This window comes from Gossypium hirsutum, chromosome A10 (assembly GCF_007990345.1).
Source record: "Gossypium hirsutum isolate 1008001.06 chromosome A10, Gossypium_hirsutum_v2.1, whole genome shotgun sequence".
Taxonomy (NCBI): Eukaryota; Viridiplantae; Streptophyta; class Magnoliopsida; order Malvales; family Malvaceae; genus Gossypium; species Gossypium hirsutum.
The window spans coordinates 18,204,588-18,214,373 of NC_053433.1; the positions used below are offsets into that span (position 1 = coordinate 18,204,588).

The window sequence follows — 9,786 nt, forward strand, 5'->3', positions numbered from 1 at the left end:
ATTCATCTAGTTCCTCAATTTGTAATCTTCATTCCTCAAGAGTTATTCATGGCTCCATCACTTTATCCCTAGGGATTTCCTGTATAGCAATCTGAGCCAACATGTTGTTCTCATGGAAAGAACTCGTAATATCATCTCGATCACTAGATAGTCTAACAGAGTCACGAGCTTGAAGTTTAATCATGTCATCACCTACACGAACCGTTAATTCTCCTGTACCAATATCAATAATAGTTCTAGCAGTTGCTAAAAAGGGACTACCCAGAATTAAAGGTACGTCACTATCCTCATCCATGTCTAAGACAACAAAATCAACTGGGAATATAATTTTTCAATTTTAACAAGCACATCTTCAATTATACCCTTAGGAATTCTAATGTTTTTATCAACCAATTGAATGCTCATCCTAGTTTGTTTGGGTTTCCCTAGTCTTAGTTGCTTAAACATTTTATAAGGCATAACATTAATACTTGCCCCTAGTTTGTTGGGTAGCTTGTTTTGTAGAATAGCTGAGCAGACTGTATTTAACTTCACATGTGATGACTCATCTAACTTCCGTTTGTTTGATAAAAGCTCTTTTAAAAATTTAACCGAGTTGGGCATCTGCGAAAGAGCTTCAATAAATGGTAAGTTAATATGTAATTTTTTAAGCAGTTTAAAGAATTTACCGAATTGTTCGCCCGTATGGTCTTTCCTTGTCGCCTTAAGGTATGGCACACGAGGTTTATACTCTTTACTTACCAGTTTCTGTTTATCATTGCTTATATCAACCTTACATTTATCTACCTTATTGTCTTGCCTCAGTTTTGGTTCATCTTCAACTAACTCTTCATCATTATGTACAATAATGGCATAAAGTTGCTCCCTTGGGTTAGTTTCTGTGTTACTGGGCATACTACCTTGTGGTCGTTCAGAAATCAACTTAGCAAGCTGTCCTATTTGAGTTTCAAGCCCTTGAATTAACGCTTGCTGATTCTTAAGCACTGTTTCGATATTTTGAAAAATGAGTTTCTGACACTAAGATGAATTTAGTGAGCATCTCTTCAAGGTTAGGTTTCTTCTTTTGTTGGTAAGATGGTTGTTGAAATCTTGGAGGATGTTGTGGTTTTTGATTTCCTTGACCACCCCACAAGAAATTGGGATGGTTCCTCCAACATGCATTATAAGTGTTACTATACGGGTTATTTTGAGGTCTAGAATTATTAACCATATAGTGGATTTGTTCCTCATCGGTGCTAGGGTTGAAGGATGGATAATCTGTGCTGTGCACTCCTCCTCCATTTGAATCACACCTCATCACTGGATGTACCTGAGTAAAACCACACAAACCATCAATCTTTTTATTTAAAAGTTTTACCTGGTTAGATAGCATAGTGACCACGTCGAGGCTGAAAACACCAGCTGCTTTTGTCGACTTCGTTCTCATGACTTACCACTGATAATTATTCAGTGACATTTATTCAATAAATTCGTAAGCCTCTTTAGGTGTTTTGTTGTTTAAAGTTCCACCGGTGGTTGCATCGATCAGTTGCCTTGTTGAGGGGTTCACACCGTTGTAAAAAGTCTGAACCTGTAGCCATAGAGGTAACCCATGGAGAGGGCACCGTCTCAATAAGTCATGTATCTCTCCCATGTGTCATAAAGAGTTTCTAAATCCATCTGTACAAATGAAGATATATCATTCCTCAATTTATCCGTTTTAGCCGGCGAAAAATATTTAAGTAAAAATTTTTCAATCCTTTGTTCCCAAGTGGTGATTGACCCTCCTAGTAACGAGTTCAACCATTGTTTAGCCTTATTCCTTAACAAAAAGGGAAACAACTGAAGGCGAATGGCATCGTCAGAAATGCCATTTATTTTGAAAGTATCGCAGAACTCTAAGAAATTGGCCAAATGAGTATTTGGGTCTTCATCTTGCAAACCATCAAACTGAACAAACTGTTGAATCATTTGTATAGTGTTAGGTTTCAGTTCAAAATTATTTGCAGCAATTGTAGGTCTAACAATACTCGATTCAGCCCCCATTAAATAAAGCTTACCATAGTCGTACATAGTACGATGAGCAAGATTCTGATTCACTGAATTTGCAGAAACCACAGGAGACAGCGGATTATTTTGATTTTCAGCCATCTCCTCGGTTGTAATATGGATATCGTCCTCTCGCTCTTCCTCTATGTATTGTAGACTTCACCTTATTTCACTTCGGTTTCTGCGAGCTGTGCTCTCGATCTCACTGTCAAAAAGTAAGGTCCTGACGGGTTCCTCCTAGTCATAAACCAAAGACACCTGCCAAAAGCAATAAAAAGAAAAATTTAGAAAAGAAAAATTAAACTTAAAAACAAAAAGTAAATTGCAATAAAAGTAAAAATGGCTAAAGTAATAAAAATCAAACGTTCCTAATATCTTAGTCCCCGGCAACGACGCCAAAAACTCGATGGCTGCTAAACTAACTAAATATTCGACTAAGGCAAGTGCACCTATCGAACAGTAGTATAGTTATGGTGAGACCAGAAATATTGTATCCACAAGGACTAAAAGTACTAGTAATTACTATCTTTTTATTATCTAGCCTAAAAATTAAAGGATTGTTTTTAACTAAAACTAATTATCTAATTAACTAAGAGCGTGACAGAAGTAAAAGTTGGAAAATAATTTTTTGGAAAACCGATGGAGAAGACAATACCCAAGGAAGAATCCACCTAGACTTCACTATTTACTTTTGAATTAGACGATTTATTCACTTGACTTAATCCGTAGAAATCCCTGATTTATGTTATTATCTCACTCGAGACTAAAAACAACTGACTCTAGGTTGATTAACTGAAATCTCTTTCTAATTAAAACCCCTATTGTCGCATTAACTCGACCTATAGATTCCTTTATTAGATTTGACTCTAATCCGGAATATTTATGTCGTCCTATCTCTAGGATTGCATGCAACTCCACTTAATTATGAAGGATCTACTCTTAAATAGGGACTTTTGCTCCACTGAATAAGCACATCAAAACCTGAATTAATATCTTGGAATATTAAAGCAAGAATTATAACTTACAATTAAGAATAAAAACAAGTATTTATCATATAATTCAAATAGTAATAAGATCCATCCTAGGTTTCATCTCCCTTAGGTATTTAGGGAGTTTAGTTCATAATAATGGAAAACATCTCAAGATTGGGAAAACAAAAAAATAATAAGAACCCAAAGAACTTCTAAGGAAATTGAATGGAGATCTTTAGTCTTGAAGTAGATCCTACTTTCGAGCTAATTTCGATGGCTGTCCTTGAGTATTTTTTGCCTTCTACTTTGCGTCCCCCCTTTGATCTTCTTCTAGGGTTTTTATATAGACTTTAGAATACTTCTAAACCCTCAAAATTAACCTTTTTCGAGTATAATTAGACTTAGGCTCGACAGGGGCACAGCTGTGTGGCACGCCCGTGTGATGGTGCTTAATCCGTGTGTAATTCTGAGTTGGTTTTTAGTTGATACGGCCATGATACACGGGCGTGTGGCTTGCTCGTGTGTCCTACACAGGCGTGTGGTTTGCCCGTGTGAAAGTGCCTAGGCCGTGTGAAATACTGATATAAGCCCATTTTGTCTGTTTTTGGCCCGTTTCTTGCTCTTTTCGCCTTCCTATGCTCACCTAAGTATAAAACATGAATTTAAAGGATTAGGAGCATCAAATTCACTAAATATTGTGATAAATCATCCAAAAATATGCCAAGTATGGGATAAAAATATGTATATATTATGTTTTATCATAACATAATGATAATTAGCTTTGAAATCGAAAGATATCTTGTTAAAATTTATATATGTGTATTCGACCTTAAGGAAAATTATATACAAAAGTATATGTTATAAGTGAAACTATAAGATTCTGGGTTTAATATGATTATGATAGTGTAATTAGATTTACTTTAAATGAATTGTTCATGTCATTGAATAGTTTATTTGCTTATGACTTACTAAGCTATAAAAGCTTACTCTGTGTGTGTATGTTTGCTTCTGTCTCATAGATTTTGGATTCAAGTTACGAGCTCGGGGATCGTCAGCAAAGTTTATCACACTATCGACTGTCTTCGGTATTTTATAAGCTTATTTTTTGAACTTATGGCATGTATAGGCTAGATTATACTTTTGAAATGTTATATTTTGGTTTATGTATAACTTGAGCCATGCGAAAATGGCTTAATTTCTATGTTTGAATTCGGTTATCTTTGATTATAGTCTGAGTTCATTTTGGTTATAATGTTACGTGCTATGAATGAATGGTGTTTGTGATAGGTGTTATATGTTTTGGTAAGGGCTTGATAATGGTTGGTAAATTTGGATGTGGTTGATAAATCAGTCATGGTGTATATATATATTTTCATAAGTATGTTTAGTTGATTCAGCTATAGTTTTGTATAGATAAAATATAAATGAAATTGGTTGTTATGTTTGATATAGGTGTTATTATGTAAATTGGTATTAAATGATATATAGTTATGTTCGAATATGGTAAGGGTTTATTATGATATGTTTTATCTTGTGAATGGTTTAGTAAATTGGCTTAATAATAGAGTAAGCTGTTGGTGGTATATATATATATATAAATGTGTACAATCGAATGATACTTGTCATTATGATTCAGTTTGTGATAGAAATGTATATGCATATATTATGTTTATATGGTTGGTAAAATAGGTACAATTGATGAAGATAAATATTGAGTAGGTGTTAGATATGTTTTGTTAGTAAAATGGATAGTTAATAAGTAACAAGTATATATATATGTATTCGGGTATGCAATTGGTAAACTTTTAACTTAAGTTTGAATGGTGGAATTGGAATGACTTTAATGTTTAATGAAATATTTTTTTATCATTTGTGAAATTGATAATGCCATATATGCTAAGGGATAAAATGCCTTGTGATGCAATTTAATTGGTTAATCATGCGCATGTATAGAATTAAGAAATAAAATGTTGAATTTTTATTTTGGTATTTGCTTATCATCAAAGTGATGAACCTGTGATTTGTATACGTAATATGTTCATAATGTATGTTTATTATTTAATTAGTTATATGCTCTAAATGTGTGTAAGAATATGACTTATGTTAATATGAGAATGTTCGGAACTATGCTTTTGTTTAGTAATGCCTCGTGACCCTAGTCCGGCGATGGATATGGGTTAGGGGTGTTACATGAAGTACCAGCCTTATCCGATCCAAGTCTCACAACTTAGGCGGTCTTCACCAATGTAGTCTCTTGAACCGAAACTTGGGTGTGACAATTTATTTTTCTTTTAGCTATGCTGTTTTGTTGTGGATGTATTTATTAACGACGAGAGACATTATTTCTACAATAGTAGGAATCACTTCTAAATTGTTGGATAATTACTACTGCAAAACAAAGATGTTAGCACTGACAAGTACAAATAATAAAGGAAAATAAATAAATAAATATTGCGTTGTAGAGAACCACTGCCTTAAAAGCGATTTTGCCTTGATAAGTGTAATCAGAAATGAATGCCGCTGCCCCCGAGGTTAACACAATGCTTCAAAATTCGTACACCCGAATGAGAAAGATATAACACACTTGGTATTGCTCTTCTTAAGTTTACGAGAAATAATTTTAAAAATAATTTTAAAGGGATCACAGGTGGTCCAGCTTAAAACCTAAACTCCTAAACAAAACTTCCTCTAATGTAATTTTTAGTAAAATAACAGAGAAGGACAAGAAAGAAAAGAAGAGTGATAAAGGCTCTAATTTTTGTTGTGTGAAATATAAGAAAGATAACCTCCTATTTATAAGATTCTCAAAGGGGTAAAATGGTTCAAAAAATTCAATGACCATCTTACAGCGGTCAGATTCCAACAATCATATTATAACAATCAGATTCCAACGGCCATATTACAATGATTAGATTTTTACATTACCAACAATATTCACTCAGAACCTCTCCTAAGGATGGAGAATTTGGCGGTTCGCGATCTCTTTGTTGTTGATAGGGAGAGTTGGGATCGGAATCTCAATGAGGGGTTATTTGCACCCTAGGATGTTAGCCGCATTCTTAAAACTTAAAACACCGATTAGCCTGGATAAATCAGTTGATGCTTTTATTTGACATTATACGAGGCATGGAGACTTTACGATGAAATCTGGTTATGATGTCGAGTTGAGCATATTCGAAACAAACTGGTGTGGAATGGGATGGAAACAGCTGCTGTGAAAATGGTGCAGTTTGCTTATGGCCATTTGCGCCATTGGGAAGCGATGCAACAGTTGTTTGGGCGGTTGTGGCCAACTGCAACAGTGGGACCTGAGGGGGAGCAGCAGTGGTGTCGGCAGGCAACAGGTGTTGGGTATGGGTCCCACTACGTGGGAAACCTATATTTTCTGGCACAAATGTTTTGCCTTCCTTTTTCCTTTGGTTTTGTCAAAAGCCAATTTTTTGGCTTATTAACGGGAGTGGGCAGAAATTTTTCTGCAGAGAGCTAAAGAAAAAATAGAGAGAAAGAGAATAGAAAAAATCAGATTTTCAAGCTTGGTGCAGCAGTGATCAACTCTTCGATCGAAGGTCCATCCGTGGTTCGATTGAGCTGATTTTTGGACAGCAGCTAGGTGATAAGGTGTTCTTGACTTTGTACGGTCGGATTTTTCATCCGAGTCTTGTAGCGTCGGAAATACCCATTTTTCAGCAGCTACGTTTTTGGTGATGTTCTCTCATTTTTCTCTCTTTTGCTAAAGATTACATATTGTTAGCCTTGTCGGAGTTGAATGCTTGTTGTAGGCTTGATATTGTGATCTTGTAGTCGAACATTTGATGATAGTAGAGCTCTTTATCGGACTCTAAAGTCCCGTGGTTTTTTACCCTTGATTTAAAGGGGTTTTCCACGTAAAAATATCGGTGTCTCTATTTATTTTTGTTGTGGTTGCATTAGTTGATTTGTGGTTGATTAAGGTTGCTAGAGAACATATCTTGTGCTATTGTGCTTGCCATAATTTTTTGACAGGAGTTATAAGGAGAGAAAGAACACCGGTTGTGCTTTCGCTTTGTTTCGGTTGTTCGGTTTCTTCCCAACAAACTGGTACCAGAGCTTGGTTATTGTGTCAGATAATTATGGAAATTAATACGAGCAAGATGATTATGTTGAATGGCACAAATTATCAACTTTGGCGGAATAAAATGAAGGACTTGTTGTTTGTGAAGGCTTTGCATCTTCCGGTCTTTACTACTCAAAAACCCGATTCGAAAAGTGATGAAGAATGGGAATTTGAGCATCAACAAGTGTGTGGCTTTATTCGGCAATTTGTTGAAGAAAATGTTTACAATCACATTGATCAGGAGACACATGCTCGAACATTGTGGGAGAAGCTTGAAAGCTTGTATGCTTCGAGGTCGGGCAATAACAAGTTATTTTTGCTGAAGAAAATGATGGCGCTGAAATATAAAGAAGGAATGTCTATAGCTGACCATGTTAGTGAATTTCAGAGTATGATGAATCAGTTGCTTGGTATGGGTGTCAAATTTGATGACGAGATTTTAGGACTTTGGTTGCTTGCTACTCTACCAGACTCTTGGGAGACCTTTCGAGTCTCACTCATTAATTCTGCCCCACAGGGTATTATTACTTTGGATTTGGCTAAGAGTGGTGTGTTGAATGAAGAGGTTAGAAGAAGATCTCAGGGTTCTACATCACAGTCCGAGGTGTTGGTTATCGAGAACAGGGGGAGAAACAGAGACAAAGATGGAAAGGGTAGAGATAAAAGCCGAAGCAAGTCAAGATCGAGATACAAGAATCTTGAGTGTCATCATTGTGGTAAGAAAGGTCATATCAAGAAATATTGCTTCAAGTGGAAGAAAGAAAACAAAGGTGGTGGTGATAAACACGACCGGAATGACGATGAAAAATCCGAGCGTGTTGCTACTGTTACTCGTGAAGATTTGTTAGTTATTTGTGATCAGAATTTGGTCAACCTAGCATGCGACGAGACTAGTTGGGTGATTGATACTAGTGCATCACTTCATGTCACGTCGAGGAAGGAATTCTTCACATCTTATACTCCTGGTGATTTTGGGGTATTGAAGATGGGTAATGATGGTTTGGTTTCGGTTATTGGTATGGGAGATGTTAGCTTGGTAAGTAACAATGGAACAAAGTTAACTCTCAAGGATGTCAGACATGCACCGGATGTCCGTTTGAATTTGATTTCTGCAGGAAAGCTTGATGATGAGGGATTTTGTAACACCTTCAGTGAAGGGCAGTGGAAGCTGACTAAAGGCTCCTTGGTTGTGGCTCGAGGAAAGAAGAGCTCAAATTTGTACTTGATGCAAGCTTTGACTTCTCGAGAGACGGTGAATGTGACACTGAATGACAACTCAACTGAGTTGTGGCATAAACGACTCAGTCACATGAGTGAGAAGGGGCTTAACTGTTTAGCGAAGAAGAATCAACTTTCAGGTTTAAAGAATGCTACACTGAAGAATTGTACTCATTGTCTAGCAGGAAAGCAGAAAAGAGTTTCATTTAAAAGCCATCCTCCTCATAGGAAATCAGAGTTGCTAGAGTTGGTCCATTCAGATGTTTGTGGTCCGATAAAAGTAAGATCACATGGTGGTGCACTTTACTTTGTGACTTTCATTGATGATTGTTCAAGAAAGCTATGGGTTTACACTTTGAAGTCTAAAAATCAAGTCTTTGAGGCGTTTAAACAGTTTCAAGCATCAGTTGAAAGGGAAACTGGGAAGAAGTTGAAGTGCATTCGTACTGATAATGGTGGTGAGTACACAGGGTCGTTTCATGAGTATTGTCTGCGACAGGGAATCAGACATCAGAGAACACCACCAAAGACTCCACAGTTAAATGGGTTAGCTGAAAGAATGAACCGAACATTGATTGAGAGAGTCAGATGTTTGTTGTCAGATGCAAAGTTACCAAGATCGTTTTGGGCTGAAGCTTTGAATACAGTGACACATGTGATAAATCTGTCTCCTAGTGTTTCTTTGAAAGGTGATGTGCCAGATAGAGTTTGGTTTGGTAAAGACGTGTTATATGATCACCTACGTGTGTTCGGTTGTAAAGCATTTGTTCATGTTCCAAAGGATGAAAGATCCAAGTTGGATGCCAAGGCTCGACAATGCATTTTTATTGGTTATGGTCTAGATGGTGAGTTTGGTTATAGACTCTATGATCCAGTTCAGAAGAAACTCGTGAGAAGCAGAGATGTTGTCTTCATTGAGGATCAGACCATTGATGACATTGATAAGACGGAGAAAGTGGATTCACAAGGTAGTGGTGACTTGATCGATGTGAATCCGGTTCCCTTAGACTCTTCACCAGATCCTATCTAGGATTATGTGCATGGTGATGTTAGTGGTGACCATCAGACTATAGGTGACTTTGATACTCCCATGGATGATGTTGTGAATGATCAACAACAAGCACCTATAGCTCCACCAGCAGTTCCACTTCGAAGGTCTTCTAGAGATCTACGATCTTCTGTCAGGTATTCTCCTGATGAATATCTTCTTTTGACTGACGGGGGAGAACCTGAATGTTATGAAGAGGCTATGGAGAGTGAATGCAAAGATTAGTGGGTTGAAGCGATGAAAGACGAACTTCAATCCTTGCATGAGAACCATACTTTTGAATTGGTGAAACTGCCTAAGGGCAAAAGAGCTTTGAAGAATCGGTGGGTTTACAGGTTGAAGCAAGAAGAGAAGTCTTCATCTCCACGATACAAAGCTAGATTGGTCGTCAAGGGTTATACTCAGAAAAAGGGGGTTGATTTTGAAGA

The 9,786-nt window shown here is 36.8% G+C and overlaps 1 non-coding gene across 1 annotated transcript; it reads left to right on the plus strand.

Moving 5' to 3' along the window:
* Positions 1-1,586: 1,586 nt before the first annotated feature.
* Positions 1,587-1,692, plus strand: LOC121209109 (small nucleolar RNA R71). The gene has a single exon (XR_005904226.1). It is a non-coding gene; the product is annotated as a small nucleolar RNA R71 (small nucleolar RNA).
* Positions 1,693-9,786: the final 8,094 nt, after the last annotated feature.